At 40.0% G+C, this 24,267-nt stretch overlaps 1 protein-coding gene across 2 annotated transcripts in view; it reads left to right on the top strand.

The window, feature by feature from the left end:
* The first annotated feature begins 13,309 nt into the window (after window positions 1–13,309).
* LOC103674581 (cytochrome c oxidase assembly factor 1 homolog) overlaps window positions 13,310–24,267 on the top strand; it is an 84,310-nt gene continuing 73,352 nt past the window's right edge. The window contains exon 1 of one of the 2 annotated variants that reach the window (XM_008703496.2): window positions 13,310–13,424. The gene's annotated coding sequence lies outside the window, so the exon portion shown is untranslated. The remainder of the gene's footprint in view (window positions 13,425–24,267) is intronic. The other variant, XM_008703495.2, reaches the window with a different exon arrangement.

Raw genomic sequence — 24,267 nt, 5'->3', positions numbered from 1 at the left:
TCTATGTTCATTCTATTCCTCCGTATCACCATTTCGAAACCTTCTACCTTTTCTTGAAAGTACCATTTTTCAAAATTGTAGTCATGATGTTGACTAATAGAAATAGATTATTTGTAGGGTTTTTTTTAAAGATTTTATTTTTAAGTAATCTCTACACTCAGCAGAGGGCTCAGGCCCGCAATCCCAAGACCAAGGGTCCCTGCTTCACCGACTGAGCCAGCCAGGTGCCCCTATCTGTGGTTTTCCATAATCTGTAACTCTGTTTTCTATTGGAATGGACCATAAAGCACTAATTGTTGAAAAAAGAAAAAGAAAGAAAGTGATCTTGATAGATGTAATAGGAAAAATGAGGTAACAAGAGTCAAAACACTCTTATCAAGGAATAAATGTCTTGTGTACTGAAATTTATAAGGGTATGCCCGTGTTTTTTTTTTTTTTTTAAGCGACTTAATTCAAATAACGGCAAACAATGTGCAACTCAGTTTCAAAACTGGATTGAGATCAGGACATTCTGGGGCCCATAGGTGTTGTTAGACATGGGTCCCCCAGAAAGATCGGAACCTTGGTTCCCTGTTACTGAAAGACCAGTTCTTCGTGCTGGAGAGAGCCCCGGGACACCACGAACTGCACAGCATAGCTGGCCAGTGGGGGAGGGCAACTGAATACAAACCTTCCGCACGGGCGGAACAAGTAGGGGTAACTTTTGTTTCTAACATTTTAAAAGCTCTTATAAACAGAGAACAAAGTGCTGGTTGCCAGAGGGGAGGTGGGAGAAGTCCCTAGCACGCTTTACGTTCCAAATGACCAGAACTATGTAACTAACCAAGTTTACCTTCCTAGAAACAAATCTGAGACCCAACTGGAGACTCGCGCTGTCCTGTTAGGTGGCCAGTAGACACATAAGGCTGTGGATATGTTAGTTAATTAAATACAGGACATTTCCATTGTCACAGAAAGTTCTGTCGGACAGCACTGACATACTTACTTTTTTTTTTTTTTGCGTCCGGACATATTTTCTGTTCTTACACTGTCTCTGCTTCCAAAGTCTAGGTATATATATTCTTATATTTATTTCTTACTATTCTACGCGATTTGTTGTCAACTACCGTAATTCCTTGGTCCAACAGTTCAGGGTATCCGTACTTGAAAAGATCTGTGTATATATTTAATCCTGTGGTTGCTGGGAGCTCAGCCTTAGTTGTTTAGAGTGCACTTAATTCATGGAACCCTCACAAGGGTCTAGGAAATACCTATATTTCCAGTTTCCCAAGAGCAAAGCGCGGCCAGGAGAGGTTAAGGGGCTTGCGCGGGATTCCTACTGGAGGAGCAGAACCCGGCCCCGCACGTCTGCCGTGGACCGGGGTGTCAGCCCACGTTCGAGCTGCGGCGACAGAACCGCGGGCTCAGCCCCATCCCCTTAGACTACGCGGTGCACGTACACAGCACCCGCCGACTTACGTCTACATTACAGCTGAAACCATAAACACTTTCACAATAAACTACAGATTTAATTTTTTAAACAGTCTGTTTTTTGCTTATTTGAGGAAGCCCCTTCCAGGAACAGCTGGCCCAGATCCCTGCTCTTAGTTTTGGCTTTGTTTGATTTGACTCAGTGATGTATCCGTGACCACCACTGAAACTCGACTTACACTGGGTCAGTTTGTTAACTAGTTAGCTGTCTATCCATTTTTTTTAATTTAAATTCAATTAGCCAACTTACAGTCCATCATTAGTTTCAGATGTAGTGTTCAATCGTTAACCAGTTGCATACAACACCCAGTGCTCATCACGTCACGTGCCCTCCTTAATGCCCATCACCCAATTAACCCATCCCCTCACCCAGCTCCCCTCCAGCAATCCTCAGTTTGTTTCCTAGAGTTAAGAGTCCCTCATGGTTTTTCTCCCTCGGAGGCTGGCAGGGCTGGGGGCGAACCTGTTTGGCTGGCAAGGGACTCTCCCAGCTCCGCGACAGGAGGAGGAGGAGGAGGAGGAGGAGAAGACGGTAGAGTCTGTTCCCAACCTGTGAGGCCTCCGCGCGGGGGGTGGTGGTGGGGCACCGTGCTCTCTGCCCTCTTCTGGGCCGCCCTCCCACCCAGTGAATCCGCTCGGTCCTTTTGGGTCCAGATCACAGAGGCAGCAACGCAGTTTTTCGTTTCTTTCTTTTTCTGTCGGTGTGATAACATACACATACCATGAACTTTACTATCTTAATTTAAAGTGCGCAGTTAGTGATACCGAGTACATTCACATTGTTGTGCAATGATTACCACCATCCCTTCCCCGGGCTCCTTTTGTGAAACTGACACGCTGTACTCATTAAACAGTAACTCCCCCTTAACCTTGTCTTTATGATGCCATCACTCTTAAGTACCTCCTGTAAGTGGAATCTACAGTATATGTCTTTTAGTGACTGGCTAATTTCATTTAGCATAATGTCCCCAAAGTTCATCCATATCACCGTATTACAGAATTTCCTCCCTTTTTAAGGCTGAACATTTAAGGCTTATCCATTCATCCATTGATGGACACTTGAGTTGCTTTCACAGTTTAGCTATTTATTGTGAATATTACTATGAAAAGGGGTGTACAAATGCCTGAGATCCTTTTGATTTTTATATATATATGGAAAAAAATATAAATATATATATGAAGTATATACCCAGAAGTGGAATTGTTGGATCATATGGTAATCCTATTTTAAATTATTTGAGGAACCACCTACTGTTTTCCATAATGACTATACCATTTTACATTTCCACCAATAATGTACAAGGGTTCCCATTTCTCCACAGCCTCACACACACTCATATTCTGTTTTCTTGATGGTAACCATCCTAATGGGTATGAGGTTGTATCTCATTATAGTTTTAATCTGCATTTCCCTAATAATGTTGAACACATTTTCTTGAGCATGTTGGCCATTTTTATGTCTTCTTTGGAGAAGAATCTATTCAAGTCTTTTTGAATCGGGTTGGTTGGTGTTGAGTTTTAGGAGTTCTCTATATATTCTGGACATTAATCCTTTATTAGATATATGATTTGCAAATATTTTCTGCCATTCTGTGAGTTACCTTTTTACTCTGATGATAGTGTCTTTTGATACAAAATATTTTTAAATTTTCATGGAGTCGATTTCTCTAATTTTCCTTTTGTTACCTGTGCCTTTAATGTCATATCAGATATCATTGCCAAATCTGATATCACAAAACTTTTGTCGTATTTTCTTCTAGAAATTTTATTGTTTTAGGTCTTATTTTGGTCCTTGGCCCATTTTGAGTTGATGTGGATATCCAGTTTTCCCAGCACCATTTGTTGAACAGACTCCTTTCCCCATTGAATGGACTTGACATTCTTGTCAAAAATCATTTGACCATATATGTGAGGGTTTATTTCTGGGGTCCCTATTTTATTCCATTCGTTGATATGTCTGTCTTTTTGCCAGTACACACCGTTTTGATTGCCTATAACTTTGTAATCAATTTTGAAATCGGGAAGTGTGAGTCCTCCTCCTCTCTTGTTCTGTTTCAAGATCGTTTCGATGATTCATGGTCCCTTGATATTCCATGAATTTTAGGATGAGCTTTGCTATTTCTGCAAAAAAAAAAAAAAAAAAAAGTCGTTGGAGTTTTTGTTGGGACCAAATTGAATCTGTATATTAGTTTGGGTGGTATTGACACTATAATGATATTAAGTCTTCTAATACATGAACATGGGATGTGTTTCCATTTATTTACGTCTTCTTTAATTTCTTTCAGCAAGGTTTTGTAGTTTTCATCGTGCAAGATTTTCACCTCCTTAGTTAAGTTAATTTCTAAGTATTTTATTCTATTTAATGCTGCTGCAGAATTAAATTATTGTTGTCATTCTTCTCAGATTATTCATTGTTAGTGTATAGAAATGCAAGTGATTTTTGTGTGTTGACTTTATCCTGCTACCTTCCTGAATTCACTTATTATTTCTAATAGTTTTCTGTAGGATTTTAAAATTTTCTACATATTAGATCATAGTATCCACGAACAGAGATAATTTTACTTCTTCTTTTCCAATTTGGAAATAATTGGAAGTCAATAACAAAAACAAAACTGGAATATTCACAAAATTGTGGAAATTAAACAATGCATGTTTTAAACATTGTTTTCTTTCTTCTGTTTGCTCATGTCTGTCTTTAACTCCCTCTAGGGAATTTTCCATTTCAGTTATTGTAGTTTTCAGCTCTAGAATTTCTTCTTGTTTTCTTTTTAGGTTTTCTATCTCTTATTGGTGTTTCCATTTTGTTCACATATCATTTTATTTATTTTACCTACATCTTCCTTTAGTTCTCTGAACATATTTAAGACAATTGTTTTAAAGATTTTTCTAGTATATCTCCCTTTTTAAGGACAATTTCTGTTATATTTTTTCCTTTGAACGAGCCATACTTTCCAATTTCTTTGTGTGCCTTATGATTTTTTTGTGCAACACTGATCATTTGAATCTAATAGTGTGGTAATGCTGGAAATCCGATCCTCCCCCTTCCCCAGGGTTTGCTGATTTTAGTTATTTTTATTATTTTTTAAATTTCATAGGTTGCTTTGTGGTGAGGATCAACCTGAGGTGTAAATTTAATGTCTTCTCAGGTCTTTTTTGAGCCTTTTCATAGAAATGTGCAACCACTTTCTAATTTCCCCCATAGATGCAGTTGTTTTTTATGTCCTAGTCTTTAATGTCTGCCCCCCCCCCAAAAGGGAAAAGGCAGAAAAGGAATGGGGGGAAAGGCATTAGCCCTAAAATTCCCCTGAAAGTCAATTCAGGTTGAGGTGGACAGGGCTTGCAACAACGAAGGGAATTGCAACAACAATGGCTACTGACCTCTTAGTCTGAACTTCTGTGATTTTAATTGGCAATCAGTGATCAGAATACAGATATTTTGCAGACAGATTCCTGGCCTCTGCAAGCTGAATGTAAGCTGCTACAGGAACACATGCCTAGCTGCCTGCCATGTGGCTGAGGATAGGGGATGGGGAGCTACTACTGTGCTAAGAGCTGAAATGGACTGAAATTAGCACAATTTACCAAAGCCAAGTCTTCTCCGGTATGTTGCAAGCCTTCATCAGACTCTAGAATTCCAAAAATAGTTGCCTCAGACAGATTCTGCCAGTGCATTTATTGTCCAAGTGGGGAAACTGATTTCTGATTTTTCCTACTCTACCGTCTTCCAAGAATCAGGATTCTGGCCTGTAAGGTTGACTGTTTTTTTCCTCAACAAAGAGTTCTTATCCTTTATCCTATGACCTAATAAGCCTGCTTAACTAAATGAGGTTTTCATTCAGTGTGGAAAGAGAAGGCAAGCCTTTTTATCTTGGCTTTAAATTTTTATCCCCAGCCCATACCTGTCTCCTGAATTCCATACTCTTCTATCCAGCTCTCTACTTAATATCACCTCTTGGATATCTAAAATAGGTATCAATCATAACATGTCCTAATCTGTGCCCCTGAATTTTCCTCCCAAATTTACCTTTCCCAGATTATCACCACATCATAGGCAACTTCAGCCTTCCAGTTGTTCAGGTCAAAAACCTTGATGTTATCCTTCACTCACCTTTCTTTTCTATCCCATATCCATGGGTCAGGAAATTCTGTTGGCTGGATCTTCCTAACATGTTTAGAATCTGATTACCTTTACCCATATCTCCATCATCTCTCACTTGAGTCACTGAAGTCTCTTCTCTGGACTTCCTGCAGTTTATTCCCATGCAAGACAAGAATGACTTGAAAAAAATGAAAGATCATGTCCCTTCTTTGCTCAAACCCTCCGGTGGTTTCCCATTTAATTCAGAGTAGAAGCCAAAACACTTAAAAGGCCCTACAAGGCCTTACATGATCTGTTTCTCCTGCAGCCTCATCTACTGACTATGACCCTCCCCTTGGATCACTCTGGTTCAGTCACTCTGGACTTCATGCTTTTCCTTGAACAAGACACACAGGTTTTTGCCGTAATGCACTGGCTGATCTCTCTCTGGAATGCATGGCTGATTCCCACTCTTTCTGATCTTTGCTCAGATTCCATCTCAGTGAGAACTACTTTGACCTCTGTATTCAAAATTATCACCTGCCCTGCTCCTAACTTCCTTAGTTTACTGTATTTCTTCCCATAGCGTTTATAACTTCTAATGTATTCTATTATTTATGTATTATGCTTACTGTTTATTGTCTATTGCTCTATCTATCTTAATACTTCCTCTTGTGTCATGATATACCCTTTCTTAAAAAATAACTGCACCAAAAGGATGCCATATTTTCACTGGCAAGGCCTAGGTCATAAACTAAATTCAGGGATCTGAATGCAAGATCACTTTAAATATGCAGAAGAGATGGTTCACCAAAATGGAATGCTGAACTCTGTTATTAGAAGGAGAGCTGCTGGCAAAGCAAAACCCACAGATCTTCACTTGCTGAGTCAGACCAGCATACCCAGAGGAACTTTGAAAAAGCCTGTGAGAGGGGCCGCATGTGTCCTCGAATATAGAGTGTAAGGATAGAACAACTAACACCCTAACTTTCTGGAAATGATGTGTTACAAACGTGTTAGTTTACTTCTCTTAATCCTTGTGAAGTCTGATTTTATGTTCAGTTTCTACCCCTTTTTTGAATAAGAACTTCCCATTGTACAAAGTAGTTGCCCTCTTTGGCCTAAAGGACTCTGGTAGGTTGTGGGGACAGTAACAGACTGCCTTAGTCCACAAGTAACAGAAAAACCCCACTAAAACATCGTTAAAAAACAAGGAGCTATGTTAGACCTCCAGTGCCATTTCTCGGTCATTCTGTTTGCACATGTCCCCCCTTCAATGAGTAACAGATTTTGTATAGATTTTGATTAAAACAACAGGGTACACTAAATGTAGGATCATATCTTCAAGGATATAAGAAGGAATCAAAGTGGAGAGAAGATTTGGTGAAGAAATCTCTGATGAGTTCTTATTGTGCTGTGAGTTTCCCTTTCTCCCCATTTGAGAAAAGCTGCAGCTAGCCTATTTCCCTCATATCACAGCCACGGGCTACCAGAGTCCGGCTGGGGAACCAGAGTACCAGAGTCAGTACACTTGGGGGACTCTCTGGACTGTTATCTATCTCCCACGAGGGAGAGACAGGCCTCAAACAGCTGGGGTGGACAAGCCAGCTGTGTGCTGCTGGGCTGGAGTTGGTCAACATGCACATAGCGTCAGTAGTTCATAGGACACATTGTGTTTCCCATGGATCAGGTGTGGGCCATGCGGGAGAGACAGTTCTCTTGGGTCCAGTCCAGCAAAGCTGCCTGAAGGGGCCAATGGATGCCCTCAGCAAGAAGCTGGAGGTGAATGTCAGATTTGACTTTCCCAATACAAACATCCCGCTAGACTTAGCCCCATCTTTGATAACTTCATTTTAGAGCGGATCAAAACACATTAACTCCAAGCTCCAGCTCCCTCCCTTCTAAGTCATCTGAATGCGGTTTTAAGGCTCTGTAACCCATTGGTTAAAACTAGTCCCATGGCTCCATCTAACTGCAGGACAGACTGGAGAATATAGGGGACCAAATGGAACATTCAGCAGGTCATACTCACTCTGCCATCTAAGGCCATAATGTAGTCCAGCATTCTACAAATATTTATTGGGCATATACCAGGAGCACTGGTATAAGGCCCTAGGAAAATATGTTGAAGAAATAGTTCTAGATGACAGAGCTTTGAGGGTGTTGTAGTTTTGGAAGCATGTCAGGCAAAGTCAGGAGAGAGCAGTATCCAGCGTATACTGGCCTGATTATGAATCTTCTAAGATACCACCTGAGGAGGGGGGGGCCTATGAGGGTAGGAGTGATCATCTTGAAAAACATGGGGAATAAATGCAAATGTGACCTTATTTATAGAAGCAAGCAAGGAAAATTTGAGGATATAAGAAACATACCTATATATTCTAAAAATTTTGAATGTGAGGAACACACAGCTAGGGAAGGATGACCACATTGTCCATTAGAACAGTAAAACCCTTGTGCCTTTGAAAGAGTTACATACGGATCCCCTTTAAGATTTGAAGGGATTCCTCCTTTCCTGGGAATACTTCTTAGGAAAACTTAGGGAAATAGGCTAGCTGCTGTTTAAATTGCCCGCCCAGAGAAATGGCTCAACTCCCTGCCTCATCGTTTACCTCTCTACCCCTTCAGTTTCTTCCACAACTGACATTGGGCTTTCTTTATTGACTCCTTGTATTAGCCCATGTTTTCCCTACTCTCTGCAAAATGGACTGACTAATGCGAAATACTCACAGCTCTAGTATGGCACGTCCACTTTTGTACCCACCACCTGGGCAATGCTTACCAAATAGTGAGTGAACTGTTATGGGTCTCAGCCCCTAAAAAGGGGGTGTATGTTATGTCCCCTGAAAAAGGTCTGTTGGAGTCCTAACTCCCAGGAGCTCAGAATGTGACCTGATTCGTAGTTAGAGTCTTTAAAGGTATTCAAGTTAAAGTGCGGTCATTAGGGTAGGCTCTAATCGAATATCCCTGGTGTTCTTACGAAAAGGAGAAATTTGGATGCAGAAATAGATATACACAGAGAGAAGACAGCCATGCGAAGACAAAGAATTGGAGTAATACTTCTATAAGCCAAGGAACACCAAACGTTTCCAGCAAACTGGAAGCAGGAAGGGACAAGGGAAAATATACCCTTTACAGGTTTCATAGAAAACATGGCCTACTTACACCTTGATTTCAGACTTCTAGCCTCCAGAGCAGTGAGACAATAACTTTATGTGGTTCTAAGTCACCGAGTTTGTGGAAGTTTGATATGTCAGCCATACAAAGCTAATACAGTCTGTGTATGCAAATGCCAGTATTAGTTATTATAATTATGTCGTTTAAGTAAATATATAAATATAACAAAGAATTAATATTAAAAGAAGCTATTGTTTCTAAGATTTAAGTTGAATGCTTTAGAAAGACTTGACGGAAGTGAATCTATATGAGGAGCACCTGGCTGGCTCAGTTGGTAGAACATACAACTCTTGATCTCAGGTCATAAGTTCAAGCACCATGTTGGGTGTGGAGCCTACTTAATTAAAAAAAGAAGGAGAAGGAGAAGACAAAGAAGAAGAAGGAGAGGAAACAAGAAGGAAGAAGAAGGAAGAAGGAGAAGGAAGGAGAAAGAAGAGGGGAAGAAGGAGGAGGAGGAGGTCGAGGGGTAGAGGAGGGGGAGGGGGAGGAGGAGAAGAAGAAGAAGGACAAGAAAGAAGGAGAAGGAAGAAGGAGGAGGAGGGGGAAAAAGGGAGAAGGAGGGGGAGGGGGAAAAGGAGATGGAGGGGAAGGAGAAGAAAGAAGAAGAAGAAGAAGAAGAAGAAGAAGAAGAAGAAGAAGAAGAGGAAGAAGAAGGAGGAGAAGGAGGAGGAAGAGGAGGAGGAGAAGGAAGGTGGTGGTCTTTGTAAGGTTTGGCACTCCAATTGCTTTGAAAGTATCTTAAAGTTCTCCTGTAAAGAAATAAAAAGTAGAAATCTTTCATGATTTTTGGTGTCATTTATGCAGTAAAGATGATATGAAATGCTATACGCTTAAATGCCTTGAGCCTACAGAAAAGATTGGCAAACAAATACACATTTATGTGTTTTAAGTTAAAGTATCTGAAATATGTGTATATCATTTTTAAGTAATTCTCCATCTTGACTCTTTGGGTTAATCAATCATTTACATGCAGAATACATGAGTAAGAGGGCTTCCACTGTATTGTGGCTAGTTTGGAACTAGATATGAATTTGACTTGGTTCTATGAGCCGTGCATCTTGTGCAAGCTACAAAATTTTTCTAAGTTTTAGTTACTTCATTTAAAATGAAAATAATACTACTAATGAGCCACAAGTATTGTGAAATTAAATGATACAATCTATTTAAAGTGTCTAAAAGTATTAGATATTTTTCTATTGAAAGTGAGGGAAAACCCAATCTACGATGGCTTAAACAAAAAATAGTATGTAGGAGGAAGAGTTAAGATAGTGGAGGAGCAAGGGGACCCTAATTTTGTCTCATCCCTCGAATACAACTAGTTAGTTATCAAATTATCCCGAACCCTGGAGAAATCAATCGGAGATCTGAAAAAAACAAATGCTGTCAAGTCTACCAGGAGAAAAACTGGTAGAACTTCCACCATTTGGAAGGTAGGGGGTGCAGAGACTTGGATCCAATGTGATACAGCTGAGGATCTGGTGGAGAGGAGGGAGCCTGCTTCAGAAGGCTACCCCGAAGTATTAGAAGCAGCAGAGTGAAAAATTGGAACTTTTAAAAGTCTGTCTCAGTGGGGGACAAGCCTGGCTTAATGGTGCTTGGGTGGTGAAGCAGGGTGGAATCCCAGGTGGAACGGCATGGTTGGAGGATCTTTGGGGTTGCAAGAACGGGTGGTGCCTGAGTGTGGCAGAATTCCCAGGCATAGGAGCGAGGAAGCTCTGAGAACAGCAAGTCTAGGTACCAGCTTTTTTCTCTGTGATGCCATCAACTGTGAACCGCTGCACAGTCATGTGACCGCTTTCCTGGGAGGGGTACAGCAAAAGGCAGAAGTATGACAAGATCCCCTCCCTCCCCCAGGAGGAACAGCGTGGGTCCCTGCCATGGGAGTCCCTAAAATGTAGAATTTTGAAACTCAGTCCAGCGCCTGAAATAAAAACGCTTAGTCACAGGCCGGGTGAACAGAGTTCTGATGGAAACCAGGGAAACAAGAGGGATTGATTGCTTTTCTGTGAGGGCTCACTGAGGAGTGGGGGGTGTGTTTTCAGCCCTGGGGCTGGGGCGGGGAGGAGGCAGCCATATTCATCCTGCCCTTCAGTGCTCAAAGCCTTCAGGGAGCAAGACAGCACCACCTACTGGAGTCTGGGGCCACTTACATAGAACCCTGCCTCCGTGTACACTGGAGGCTCTTACACACTAGGGCAAGTTCACTGGAGAATCAGCAGCAACGGGCCCCTCCCCCAGAAGACCAGCACAAATAACCCATTGTCACAAAGATTACTGGTCATAAAGGGCTGGAAAGTTTCAGCTCTTGGGGAAAACAATATATAGAAATCTTTGTATTTTTTTTTTTTAAGATTTTATTTATTTATTTGACAGGGAGAGACAGAGAGGGAACACAAGCAGGGGGAGTGAGGAGAGGAACAAGCAGGCTCCCCGCTAAGCTGGGAGCTGGACTTGGGGCTCAGTCCCAGGACCCTGGGATCATGAGCCAAAGGCAGACGCTTAACCGACTGAGACACTCAGGCGCCCCCCAGCAGCATACTTAATGGTAAAATTCTAGAGATATCCCATTAAAAGTAGAATAAGACAAAGTCTACTGTCTTCACTATTATTAAATACTTTTATTGGAAATAACTGGTCAGTACAATTAGATATGAGAAATTAGAGGTATAAAATTTGGAAAGGAGTAAGGTAAAACTTTATCTCAATGACATGATTGTAATCACGGAAAATCTAAAAGAATCAACTCCAAACAATAAAACAACTTAGTAAGGTAGTAGAATATTAATATACAGAAAATGATACATCCATGTATATGAACAACTACCGTATGTAGTAACTTTATTCTGATTCGATAGTTCTAGGCGGCTGCTGAGAGATAGACCAGATATGCTGGGCTCGACCCGGTTGCTATTGAGTACATTTCTCAAAGTAGCCATTTCACCACTCAATATTACCTCTCATCGACAGCACTATAGCCAACCCCCCCTCATCTCTCCACCTCCTGCCCCTGTCCTGGCTCCTTGGAAGTTAAGAGGTAGCAAAACATATCCTTTCCTTAAATATATAGGAAAGAGAGAGAGAAAGTATCAGGATACTCGTGGCTGTAAGAAGATCCCTGTCTCAAGCTGACTTAATAATAACTAATATTTTTGAGCATTTACATCACCAGTGCTAACTTCATTTAATCGTCATACCATCTCTATCAGAAAATAAGGAAACGTATTAGATATCCCCACAAGAACTTCAGAAACACGGGGAGCTCCAGATTTGAAATGACATTAAACTTGACTAGTCTGGTTATGGAACATACCAAATTTAGGTGACCTACCAATACTGAGACTCTACTTTTTGGAGGAAAGGTACTTGGACTTCAAACTTGACGTGAAAAAAGTAAATGATGATAGTAATAGTGGGTGATGATAATGTGAGAAAGAAAGGCAGGAGAAATTGATTTCCTTAGTACATGCTGCCCATTGACAAGTCCTTGAAACCGGCAGAGTGACATTCCTCTAGGGACTCAACTGCCTTGATGTTGACACTTTGCTAAGGGCAAAATGCAATCCTAGCCCAACCCTCAGGACCCTGTAGGTCTTCTAGAACATAAAAATTCCTTTAGAAACTTCCTTTATCTTTACTCCACAAGACACAAGTTAGCAATCATCCTCCAAGCATATGACCCCCGGATATATATCTGGAGGGTCTCATGACTAAGGTTTTATAAGACAGTAATAAATGACCTTTTCCCAACAATAAGTAACACACTCAAGGTCCTGGAAACCTTGTTTCCAAAATTCCTTAGAGACTTATGCTATCCCTAACCCCTTCCCAACTTGAAGGTATATAATCACCACCCCTTACCCACCCCATTGCAGCTTTCTGCCCACAGGTCCTGTCCCTGTACTTTAATAAACCACCTTTTTGCACCAAAGACCTCTCAAGAATTTTTTCTTGGCCATTGACTTCGAACTCTAACATCTTTCCTACATCAATGACAGCGGTGGAATGATCAAAATGACAATAAGGACAGCTAACGTTTATTGATTACTTACAAAGTGCCAGACCCTATCCTTAAAACAAATGTACGAGATAAATTCTATTATTCATTTTACTACTTAACTCAGGTAGTTCACATTTTTTTTCTTACCCTTGCATTCCCTTGAGCACAGTAGGAATTTAATAAATATTTGGTGAATAAAAGGAAATTTAGTGTTGCCAAATTTCTCAGCCGAATGGGGCAAGACGGACTTCAGAGCCAGAGTGGGACTCAGATGGCCGGTGGTTTCATGTCCTTGGAGGTCAGCCAAAGCGCCAGATCCGTGCCAGGAGCCATATAAACCAGTGGTTTAAATTTCCTCGACTATCGCTGCTGGACTGAATGTAGGCTGGGGCGTAACGGGGACACAGAAAACAGAAAGAGGGGATCTGAGGCGGGGACACCATTCCCAGGGAGAGTCCGAGCGTCAGGGAAGCTGAAGCCACAACCCTCCCCCTCCTCCGGGGAATCTCGGCCGGGGCCTCGGGTTTGACAGATTAGAGTTTGGAGGCTGGCGGCCGCAGGCGCGTCCTGACGCTCTAGACCTGCGAGGATGACGCACCGGAAGTCTCTACTGCTCCTCTGGGCATACTCGCCCGCGACCTTTTTCCGTCCCTTCTGCGGCGCCGGAAGGAGAGCACAAACGTTCTGCTGCGTGCTGCTCAGGTCCGTGACAGGTTAGGTTCCGCGTGGGTCCAAGCGTTCCGGTCTGTTTTACCCTTGCAGATGTTTGTTCCCTCCGTCTGGGCGGCTGCGTTTGCGCTCCGTGTGGGCTGCTGCAAGGGCACTAGTGCCCTTGGATCACCTCCTGGCGGCTGGCGCCCTCGCCGGGTCGCGCGACCTCCCGGCCGTATGCTTGGTGTCCGGGGGCCCGTGGTGGGCTCAGCGCCTGGGGGTGCTGCTGCAAAGTGCTTCCTCGCTCCCCGGGCTAATGAGGCCGTGAGTGGCGAAACCGTGGCCTTGCCCTGCAGTCCGTGTCGGGCGTTTGTGAAGAGTTGGAGTCCTAAAAGGTGGAATTGGGCCCTTTGTTGGTGGTCCTGAGTTACAACAGCGTTGAGGAAGACGCTGCCTAGATGATTGTAGAAATGTTTCCTGATAGTGGTCCTAGTGATTTTTGCCCCCGTCACACTTGAACTCCATACAGGGTTCCGACAGTAGAAATGATTTTTATTGTTAGGGACGGGACACAGGTGCAGTATGAGTGTCAGTCGGTGTGTTGTGTATATTAAAAATCCGTAAAGATTCTTATATTTTAATACTTGCTTCTTGAATCTTTCACATTCTTACCTGTGGGGTATTGCTCTACGTTTAAGACGTTTTATTGCTCTGTTTCACCTTTCTATGGAAGTGACAACTCTACTTAAATTTTGCACAGACAGAACACAGATCCGATTGTGTTATTCCCATGCTCAAAATCTTACTGACCTTCCCGTTGATTCCGGATAATACAAATTCCTTAGCCTGGCTTCCAGACCTTTCAGTGTCTTGCTAATGCTGAGTTTTTCAGTCAACTCTCCTTTCATGGAAAACACATCTACACATACACACGCTGTATGCAGTGATCTCATCACTTTGGGTATGACAACGTTTTACAATGCTTTACCTGCCTTTTGAAGTTTATTTTTCCATTCCATCAAAATTTATTGAATTCCCAATATTGCCAGGCGCTGTTTTAGGAGCTAGGAGTATATTAGAAAAAAATCCTTGTAAAAAGTAACAGCTTAATTGAGATATGGTTCACATATCCTAGAATTTACCGTTTTAAAATATGCATTGATTTTTAGTACGTTCACAAAGTTGTGCAGCCATTACTGCAATCAATTTTAAAACGTTTTCATCACCCCCAAAAGAAGCTCTGTACCCATTAGGAGGAGTCTTCTGATCTTTCCCCTACCCCACCCCATTCCTACCCCTTTGCAACTACTAATCTGCCTATTCTGGAGAGTTCATATAAGTGATATGATGCAATATGCGGTCTTTTTTGATTATTGCCTTTCACTCAACATTCATGTTCATCCATGTTGTAGCTTGTATCAGTACTTCATTCCATTTTATTGCTAGATAGTATCTCATTGATGGATATACCACCATTTATTTCTCCATTCGTCAGTTGGTAGACATTTGAGTTTGGGCCATTGTGAGTAATGCTGCTACAAACATTCACGTACAGGTTTTTGTGTGAAGAACATGTTTTTTTTTAAAACTTTATTTTTAATTTATTTTATTTTTTAATTTAAATTCAATTAGCCAACATATAGTACATCATTAGTTTTTGATGTCGTGTCACTGATTCATCAGTTGTATATAACCCAGTGCTCATCAGATCACATGCCCTCCTTAATGCCCATCCCCCAGTTACCCCATTCCCTCCCCCCCCACCTCCCCTTGAGCAACCCTCAGTTTGTTTCCTGGAGTCAAGTCTCTCCTGGTTTGTCTCCCTCTCTGATTTCTTCCCATTCAGTTTTCCCTCCTTTCCCCTATGCGTTTCTCTTGGGTATATACCTAAGATTAGAATTGCAGGGTCATAGGGTAATTCTGTGTTTCACATTTTGAGGAACTGCCAGACTTTTCCAAAGCAGCTATATACCATGTTATATTCCCATCAGCAGTATATGAAGGTTCTGATTTCTTCATATCGTGGTCATTACCTGTTTTTTGTTTTTAATTCTAGCCACCCCATGTGATGTGATGAGCACTGGGTGTTGCATGCAACTGATAAATTATTGAACACTACGTCTGAAACTAAGTACGTAGTATATGTTGGCTAATTGCGTTTAAATTAAAAAAAATTCCAGTGGTAAAAAAACAAATTCTAGCCATCCTAGTGGGTGTGCACCGTGTCTCATTGTTTTGAATTGCATTTCCTTGATGGCTAATGATGTCGAGCATCTTCTTATGTGCTCTCAGCCATTTGTATATATTTGGAGAAATGTCTATTCATATCGTTTGCCCGTTTTTTTTTTTTTAAAGATTTTATTTATTTATTTGACAGAGACAGAGACAGCCAGCGAGAGAGGGAACACAAGCAGGGGGAGTGGGAGAGGAAGAAGCAGGCTCATAGCAGAGGAGCCTGATGTGGGGCTCGATCCCACAACGCCGGGATCACGCCCTGAGCCGAAGGCAGACGCTTAACCGCTGTGCCACCCAGGCGCCCCTGTTTGCCCATTTTTAAAATTAGATTATTTGTCTTTTCATCATGGAATCGTAAGAGTTCCTTTTTTTTTTTTTAAAGATTTTATTTTTAAGCAATCTCTACAACCAGCGTGAGGCTCGAACTCATAACCCCGAGATCAAGAGTTGCATGCTTCATCAACTGAGCCAGCCAGGTGCCCCTGTAAGAGTTCTTTATATATTCCAGGTACAAGTCATTTATTAGACACGCGACAGTCTTGTAGGTTATGATATAATTCCTTTAAATGAAAAGCACATGAGGTTAATTTTTACTCTTCCTGGAGACCAGGTTATAGGTCTGTGTGGGTAATTCAGAGAGTCAGGTGAACAGCAACTTTAATTTGTAGGGGACCAGGCCCAGGAAAACATGCCGTGAAGAATCTGTGAGCAGCATCTTAAGAGTTGAAAAATGAAGCAGGGGGAAACAGTTTATATAATTTGTCCGTTCCTTATTGAGTTTTGTCTTTTCCTTCTTGATTGATGGGAATTCTTTGTGTAGAGAATTGACTGTTTTTATTGATTGTTTAGCTATGTGTCAGGTATTTTTGGTCTGTTTTGTATCTTTTACTTTACTAATGTTTTGCATTGTTGTGTCATCAGGACTGTCAGTGTTTTCCTATAAAAGGCCTCCATGGGGGCGCCTGGGTGGCACAGCGGTTAAGTGTCTGCCTTCGGCTCAGGGCGTGATCCCGGCGTTCTGGGATCGAGCCCCACATCAGGGTCCTCCGCTATGAGCCTGCTTCTTCCTCTCCCACTCCCTCTGCTTGTGTTCCCTCTCTCGCTGGCTGTCTCTATCTCTGTTAAATAAATAAATAAAATCTTTAAAAAAAAAAAAAAAGGCCTCCAAGTGGCAGTTTGGGATACTGTTCTTAAATTATAGGGGTTATATAAACCGACACTGGTTAATGTGATGTCTGAGTCCCTGGTACTGTATTTAACTTTATAGCTTTTATTGTTTCAGACACTGGTGCCTCCCTATCTCTCTGCCTTGAAAAATACACTATAATCTGCTTTAGCTTTGTTGGTTCATTTAATTTTCTATTTCAAACATAATCCTAGAAGCTATTCCCATATTCTCTTATTCATGTTTAATATCCTGCATTAGATTTGTGAGAGCCATAGCGGACAGTTGGTCATCAAAGAGTGGGTACTCACCTCATACTAGGGTCATCACATAGTGGGTAGTCACCTCTTCTAACAGCAGTTTATTTAAAGATATTATGTATGCAGAGCTCCAATGTAACTATGCTGCTTCTATATTGAGTGGGGCATGCTGGAGATAGTAGTTTTATAAAATCCTATTAAAATTATTTTCATATTTTTCTCATTTCATTGCATTAAAGGTAGTGGTAAAAAAGTCTTTTTAGGATCTCTGAGCATTTTGAGAAACTGAGGAAAGCTATAGAACAGACCTTCCTAGAAAAAGTTGCATCTCTGTTTTACATATGACGTCCAAGGCTTCATTATTACCCTTTGGCCTGATTTGTGAGGAGGACTCTTATTATATTTCTTGACTCAGTGTTTGTTTACCTCAGGTTTTTTTTTTTTTTAATTGTAAAATATACATGTCATGAAATCTAGCATTGTAAACATCTTTACGTGTACAATTCAGTGACCTTAGGTGACATTGATGTTATTGCACAACCATCGCCACCATCCAGTTTTTGTCTCCGAGTTTGACTCGTCCAAGTACCTCATAGAAGTGGAATCATACAGCATTTGTCCTTTTATATCCGGTTAAATGTCTTTAAGGTTCATCCGTGTTGTCGTATATTGCAGAATATCCTTCCTTTTTAAGGCTGAATAATATTCCACCGCGTGCGTGTATCACATTTTGTTTGCCTACCTGTTCGTTGATAGACATTTGGGTTGTTTCTGTCTTTTGGCTTTTGTGGGGGTACGAGCATTGGTACACAGATACCTGTTCTTTTGGGCGGGTACCCAAAAGTGGAATCACTGGATCATAGAGTAATTCTCTGTTTAATTTTTTTTGAGGAACTGCACATATATTTCAGTGGTTTTTGTCATTCACATAAAATACGAAATTGAAAAGAATGGTATTATTTAGGCATATAGTATCATGTTTACCTTTCTATAAATAAAAGTCAAAGAGCCATCACCTAATCGAAGGGATATAGAAGTTTTTGTCTTAGGACATGGGGCTCTTTGAGCTTATTAAAATTATTAGAATTCAGACTAAATGAAAGGTTTACTTTGATAGTTTCTCAAATCCTAAAATTCTTTATAATTCATGCTCTTGTTTTTTTTTTCTTAATTCTATGTTTTTAATGTTTGGGGGCAAGTTACCCACCATGGCAGACTAAAATGGAGGTCATTTTGAATACTTGTATAGTTCCAAAGGTCTGGATTACCCTATTATTCTGTTGCTCTAGGTGGATACTTTGGCAGTTATTCTGGTATGCTGTGAATACTGCTGCTTTTGACAGGGGAGTTTTCCTCCCCCACTGCAAAAATATCCATGACATTTATTAGTGAAGAATGAGAAGTTGCTGTTTACTTTGGGGTATGGGCTGTAACAATGATGAGGGAATATTAAGGATTTGTGAAAGATGTTGCAATTGGAGGAGGGGGTATTAGGGAGCATCTAACAGGCAGCAGGCAATTTCAATTCTCTAAGGTTTGGTTGAACTATACTGTTGTCTTTTTTTCTACATTTCCCCATTGGTCTCAGGGAGGTCACAGTTATTCAGAGGGATCCCAATACCCACAAAAATGTACAGTTCCAACATCAGGGGAGTACTTGAAAAAATAAAAGTGCAGTAAATATAATGTATTTCATTCTTTTGCATGTGGCTGTCCAATTTTCCCAGCACCAGTTTCCTTTTTGTTGAAGAGACTATTGTTTCCCCACTGTGTGTTCTTGCCCCCTTTGTCATACACTAATTTACCATATAAGTATGGTTTTATTTCTGTGCTCATTTCTGTTCCACTGACCTGTGTCTGTTTTTGCGCAAGTACCATACTGTTTACTGTGTAGTATAGTTTGAAATCTGAGATTGTGATAACCTCCAGCTTTATTTTTTATCCAGATTGCTTTGGCTATTCAGGGTCTTTTGTGGTTCCCTACAAATTCTGGAGTTATTTGTTCTAGTTTTGTGAAAAATATTACTGGTATTTTGATGGGGATTGCATTGAATCTGTAGATTGCTTTGGGTAGTATGGACGTTTTAACAATATTGATTCTTTCAATCTATGAGTGTGGAATATCTTTTTCATTTATTTGTGTCATCTTCAGTCTCATTCACCTGTTTTCTTACAGTTTTCAGAATACAGGTCTTTCACTCCTTTGGATAAATTTATTCCTTGGCCTTGGCATTTCATCTTTATGATGAATTGTAAATGGGATTTTTTTTCTTAATTTCTCTTTGTGCTAGTTTATTATTAGTGCATAGAAATGCAACAGATTTTTGTATATTAGTTTTGTGTTCTGGAATTTTACTGAATTCCTTTATTCTAATAGCTTTTTTTTTTTTTTTTTTTTAGGTGTAGTCTTTAGGGTTTTCTACATGTAGTATCATGTCAGTTGCAAATAGTGACAGTTTTACTTCTTTACCAATTTGGATGCCTTTTATCTATTTTTCTGTGGCTAGGACTTCTAGTACTGTTATATGAAAGTGGCAGGAGTAGGCATCCCTGTCTTGCTCTCGATCCTAGAGAAGGAGCTTTCAGCTTTCACCATTGAGTATGATGTTAGCGGTGTGTGTGTTTCAGAAATGGACTTTATTATCTTGAGGCATGTTCCCTTTACACCCACTTTGTTGCAAGTTTTTATCATGAATGGATGTTGAATTTTGTCACATGCTTTTTTTGCTTCTATTGAGATGATCATATGAGTTTTGCCTTTCATTTTGTTAATGTGATGTATCATTGTTGATTTATTGTGGATATTGGACCATCCTTACATCCCTGGAACAAATCCCACTTGATCATGGTGAATAATCCTTTTAATGTGCTGTTGGATTCAGTTTACTAATATTTTGTTGAGGATATTTGTATCACGTTCGTCTAGGATATTGTTTGTAATTTTTGTGTGTGTGTGTGCTGTTTTTGGATTTGGTATAGGGTAATGCTGGCCTTAAAAAATGAATTTGGAACCATTTCTTCTTTGAATTTTTGGAATAATTTGATCTTTAAATGTTTAGTAGAATTCACGGTGAAGCCGTCTGGTCCTGGACTTTTATTTGTTAAGGGTTTTGTGAATCCTGATTCAATTTCATTACTAATTATCAGTGTGTTTAGATTTTCTATTTCTTCCTGATTCCATTTTGGAAAAATGTATGTTTTTAGGGATTTAATAATTTCTTCTAGGTTGTCCAATTTGTTGGCATATAATTATTTATAGTAGTGTCATAATCCTTTGTGTTTCTGTGGTGTGTGTTGTAACTTCTATTTCATTTCTGATTTTATTTTAGTCCTCTTTTTCCTTGATGAGTCTGGCTAAAAGTTTATCAGTTTGTTTGTCTTTTCAAAGAACCAGCCCTTGGGTTCATTCTTCTTTTCTGTTGTTTTTTTTTAGAGTCTTTACTTCATTTATTTTCAGTCCCATCTTCATTATTTCCTTGTTTCTACTAGCTATGGGCTTTGTTTGTTCTTTTTCTATGTTCTTTGTGTACACATAAAGAAGAACAAGAAGTTTTTCTTGTTTCTTGAGCTGGGCCGGGCCTATATTGCTATAAACTTCCCTCTTAGTACTGCTTTTGCTGCATTCCAAAGATTTTTTTTTTTTAAAGATTTTATTTATTTATTCGACAGAGATAGAGACAGCCAGCGAGAGAGGGAACACAAGCAGTGGGAGTGGGAGAGGAAGAAGCAGGCTCATAGTGGAGGAGCCTGACGTGGGCCTCGATCCCGCAACGCCGGGACGCACGCCGGGATGCCCTGAGCCGAAGGCAGATCCTCAACCGCTGTGCCACCCAGGCACCCCTGCATTCCAAAGATTTTGAACCATTGTGTTTCCATTTTCATTTGCCTCAGTTCCATTGGTTGTTTAGTACCATGTTTAGCCTTCCTGTGTTTGTGTTTTTTCCAGTTTTATACTTATAATTGATTTCTAGTTTCATACTATTGTGGTCAAAAAAGATGCTTGAATTATCTCAGTCTTCTTAAATATTGAGATTTGTTTTGTGGTATAACATGTGCTCTATCCTGGAAAATGTTCCCTGTGCATTTTAAAAGAATGATGGGTCCTGTTTTTTATCCATTCAGTCACCCTTTGTCTTTTAATGGAAAATTTAGACCATTTACATTTAAAGTGTTGATTGATAGTTATGTACTTATTGCTATTTTAATTGTTTTCTGGCTGTTTTGTAGTTCTTCTGTTCCTTTGTGATTTGATGAGTTTCTTTAGTGGTATGCTTTGATTCCTTTCTCATTATCTTCTGTGTTCTACTATTTTTGCTTGGTGGGTACCATGACGCTTATATGTAAAAACTTATATTTATGATAGTCTATTTTAAGTTGATTAACAAGTTTAAATGCATTCTAAAGCTCCACATTTTTACTCTTTCTGCCATGATTTATGTTTTTGATTATACATTTTATATCTGTTTATTTTGTGTACTGTAATTATTATAATTACAGTTATTTTTACTATTTTTGTCTTTCAACTTTCACACTAGCTTTATAAGAAATTAATCTTCTACCTTTACTACATATTTACTTTGCTCAGTGACAGTAATACTTTCGTATGTTTTCTTTTTAAATTAATGCCCTTTGTTTTCAACTTAAAGAGATCTTTTTAACATTTGTTGTAAGGCCAGCTTAGTGGCAACGGACTCTTTTAGCTTTTGCTTGTCTGGAAGACTTTATCTTTATCTTTCCCTCAATTCTTTGCTGGGTACAAAATCTGATACTCTTATGGGGGTTCCCTGTTGTATAACGAATTATTTTCCTTTTTCTCCTTTTAGATTCTTTTCTTATCTTTAACTTTTGACATTTTAATTATACTATATCTTGATGCGGATCTCTTTGGGTTTATTTTATTTGAAACTCTCTATGATTCATGAATCTGGATGTCTCTTTCCTCAGGTTATGTTAAGTTTCCCCATATTATTTCTAAAAGTAAATTTTCTGCCCCTTTCACTCTCTGTTTTCTTTTTGGGACCCTTACAATGCAAATACTAGTCTACTTGATGTTGTCCCAGAAATCCCTTAAGGTATCTTCACTTTTTTTCATTATTTTTTCCCTTTTGCTGCTCTTAATGGGTAAGTTCCTCTGCCCTGTCTGCAAGTTGACTGGTCCTTTTTCTTCTGCTTTGTCTAGTTTGCTGTTAAATCCCTATAGTATATGTTTCAGTTTAATTATCGTATTCTTTAATTCTTTGACTTCTTTTTGGAATTTTCCCATATTTTCTACCTCTGTTGAAATTCTCACCGTGTTCGTCCATCTTCTTCTGAGTTTGGTTAGCATCTTTATGACCTTTGTGATCTTCACTTTGAACCCTTTATTAGGTGAATGATTTATCTCTGTTTTTAATAAGTTTTGTGTTCTGTAGTCTTGTTCTTTCATTTGGAGTATATTCCTCTGTTTCTTCCTTTTGCTTGCTTAGCTCTCTGTGTTGAGTTCTGTACCTTAGATGAAACACCTATTTCTCTCAGTCTTGAAGTGTTGGCCTTGTGTAAGAGATGAATCTTGTTGTTCAGCCTTCGCCCTAGGTCTCAGTTATCTCTTAAACCTTTGTGATTGCCCAAGTAGCCCATTTTATTCTTAGTAGTTCCCAGTAGTTGAGGGTGTCTAAGACCAGTATGCCAAAGGGGAGGACCTCAGTCAGCACCTAGATTCAGGTGATTGATTGGGGGCCAGACTCTCAGGCAACAGCTTTTAAAGTATGCCAATATATATATATATAAATATATATATATATATATATAACTATATATAGTTATATATATATAGTTATAGTTATAGTCCCATGGGACCACTAACGTAAGCCCTGCCAGGCAGTCTGGAGGTGTCCCCTTGCCAAGAGTCATAAAAAGCAGAACTCAGATGAATGTAAACTTTCTGGGAAATACTAGTGAGCTGTAGCAAGGCATAAGGAGAGTGTAAAAATGGTGTCCTCCAGCTTTAAGTACCTTTTAAAGAGTACTGTTGTAGCCTTCAGATGTGTGCCAAACCTGAAGCTCCAGGACTACCAAGTAGGCCTTTCATGAAAAGGCAAGGGGAATGTTTCAGTTTGCTGTCTGGGTATTATCTTGGGGGTGATAGTCTCCCACGATATGTTTCTAATTATTATGGTCCTGTGGGACCCAGGAAATGCAAACTCCCGTTGCCACCCGAGCCAGGCAATCAAGAGATATCTCCAGGGATTCAGATGTAAAAATCAGGGACCAGACTCTTTACTAAGTTTTTATCAAGTGTAGTGGTCAAGAAAGTGTAAAATCAACACAGTTCCTTTTTACATTCTTTCAGAAATTCACAAATTTCCTCACAAACTTGATTAGGAATAAAAGCGTTGTGTTAGTGATGTTTTCCAACAGGTGGCAGTGTGGTACTGTAGTAGGGCGTAATAATAAAGATTGTAATGTTGCTGCTGCTGCTGCTTCTTCTTAAAGGTTTTATTTATTTGAGAAAGAGAGACAGATAGCGAGAGAGAGAGCAAGCAGTGAAGAGAGGGAGAAGCAGGCCCCTTGCCAAGCAGGGAGCCCAACACGGGGCTTGATCCCAGGACCCTGGGATCATGACCTGAGCCGGTGGCAGACGCTTAACAGGCTGAGCCACCCAGGAACCCCTGTGATGCTTCTTATCAGCTGGAAAATAATTGCTTTAAGTTTTTACTTCAAAAAAAACAATGAAGAATTTTTTAAGTTTTTATTTTAATTCCAGTTAGTTACCTACAGTGCTGTATTAGTTTTAGGTGTACAGCATGGTAATTCAGTAGTTCCATACATTACCCTGTGCTCATCTTGACAAGTGCATGGGATGTCTTTCCATTTCTTTGTGTTGTCTTGAATTTTTTTATAGTTTTTAGTCTACAGGTCTTTTATCTCTTTGGTTGGATTTATTCCTGGATATCTTACTATTTTTGATGCAATTGTAAATGAGATTGTCTTTATCCGTAATTTAAACGAGGAGGAAAAAACCCTAAGGTATAACACTACAGAAAAGCAAAGCAAACTGTGAAGTGAAGAGTGATCCTAATGTTCTCAAAGTAGAAACGTGTGACTTTCATTCAAACTTTACACTAGCATGCTGCCAGGGTGCCAGCCGGCTCAGTCAGAAGAGCACGCAGCTCTTGATCTTGGTGTCATGAGTTGGAGACCCACGAGTCAACTTTATTTTATTTATTTATTTATTTATTTATTTATTTATTTATTT

This window comes from Ursus maritimus, unplaced genomic scaffold, assembly GCF_017311325.1.
Source record: "Ursus maritimus isolate PB19 unplaced genomic scaffold, ASM1731132v1 scaffold_3, whole genome shotgun sequence".
Lineage (NCBI taxonomy): Eukaryota > Metazoa > Chordata > Mammalia > Carnivora > Ursidae > Ursus > Ursus maritimus.
The sequence above is the reverse complement of the archived record's forward strand: the minus strand, read 5'-3'. Positions and strand labels throughout refer to the sequence as shown.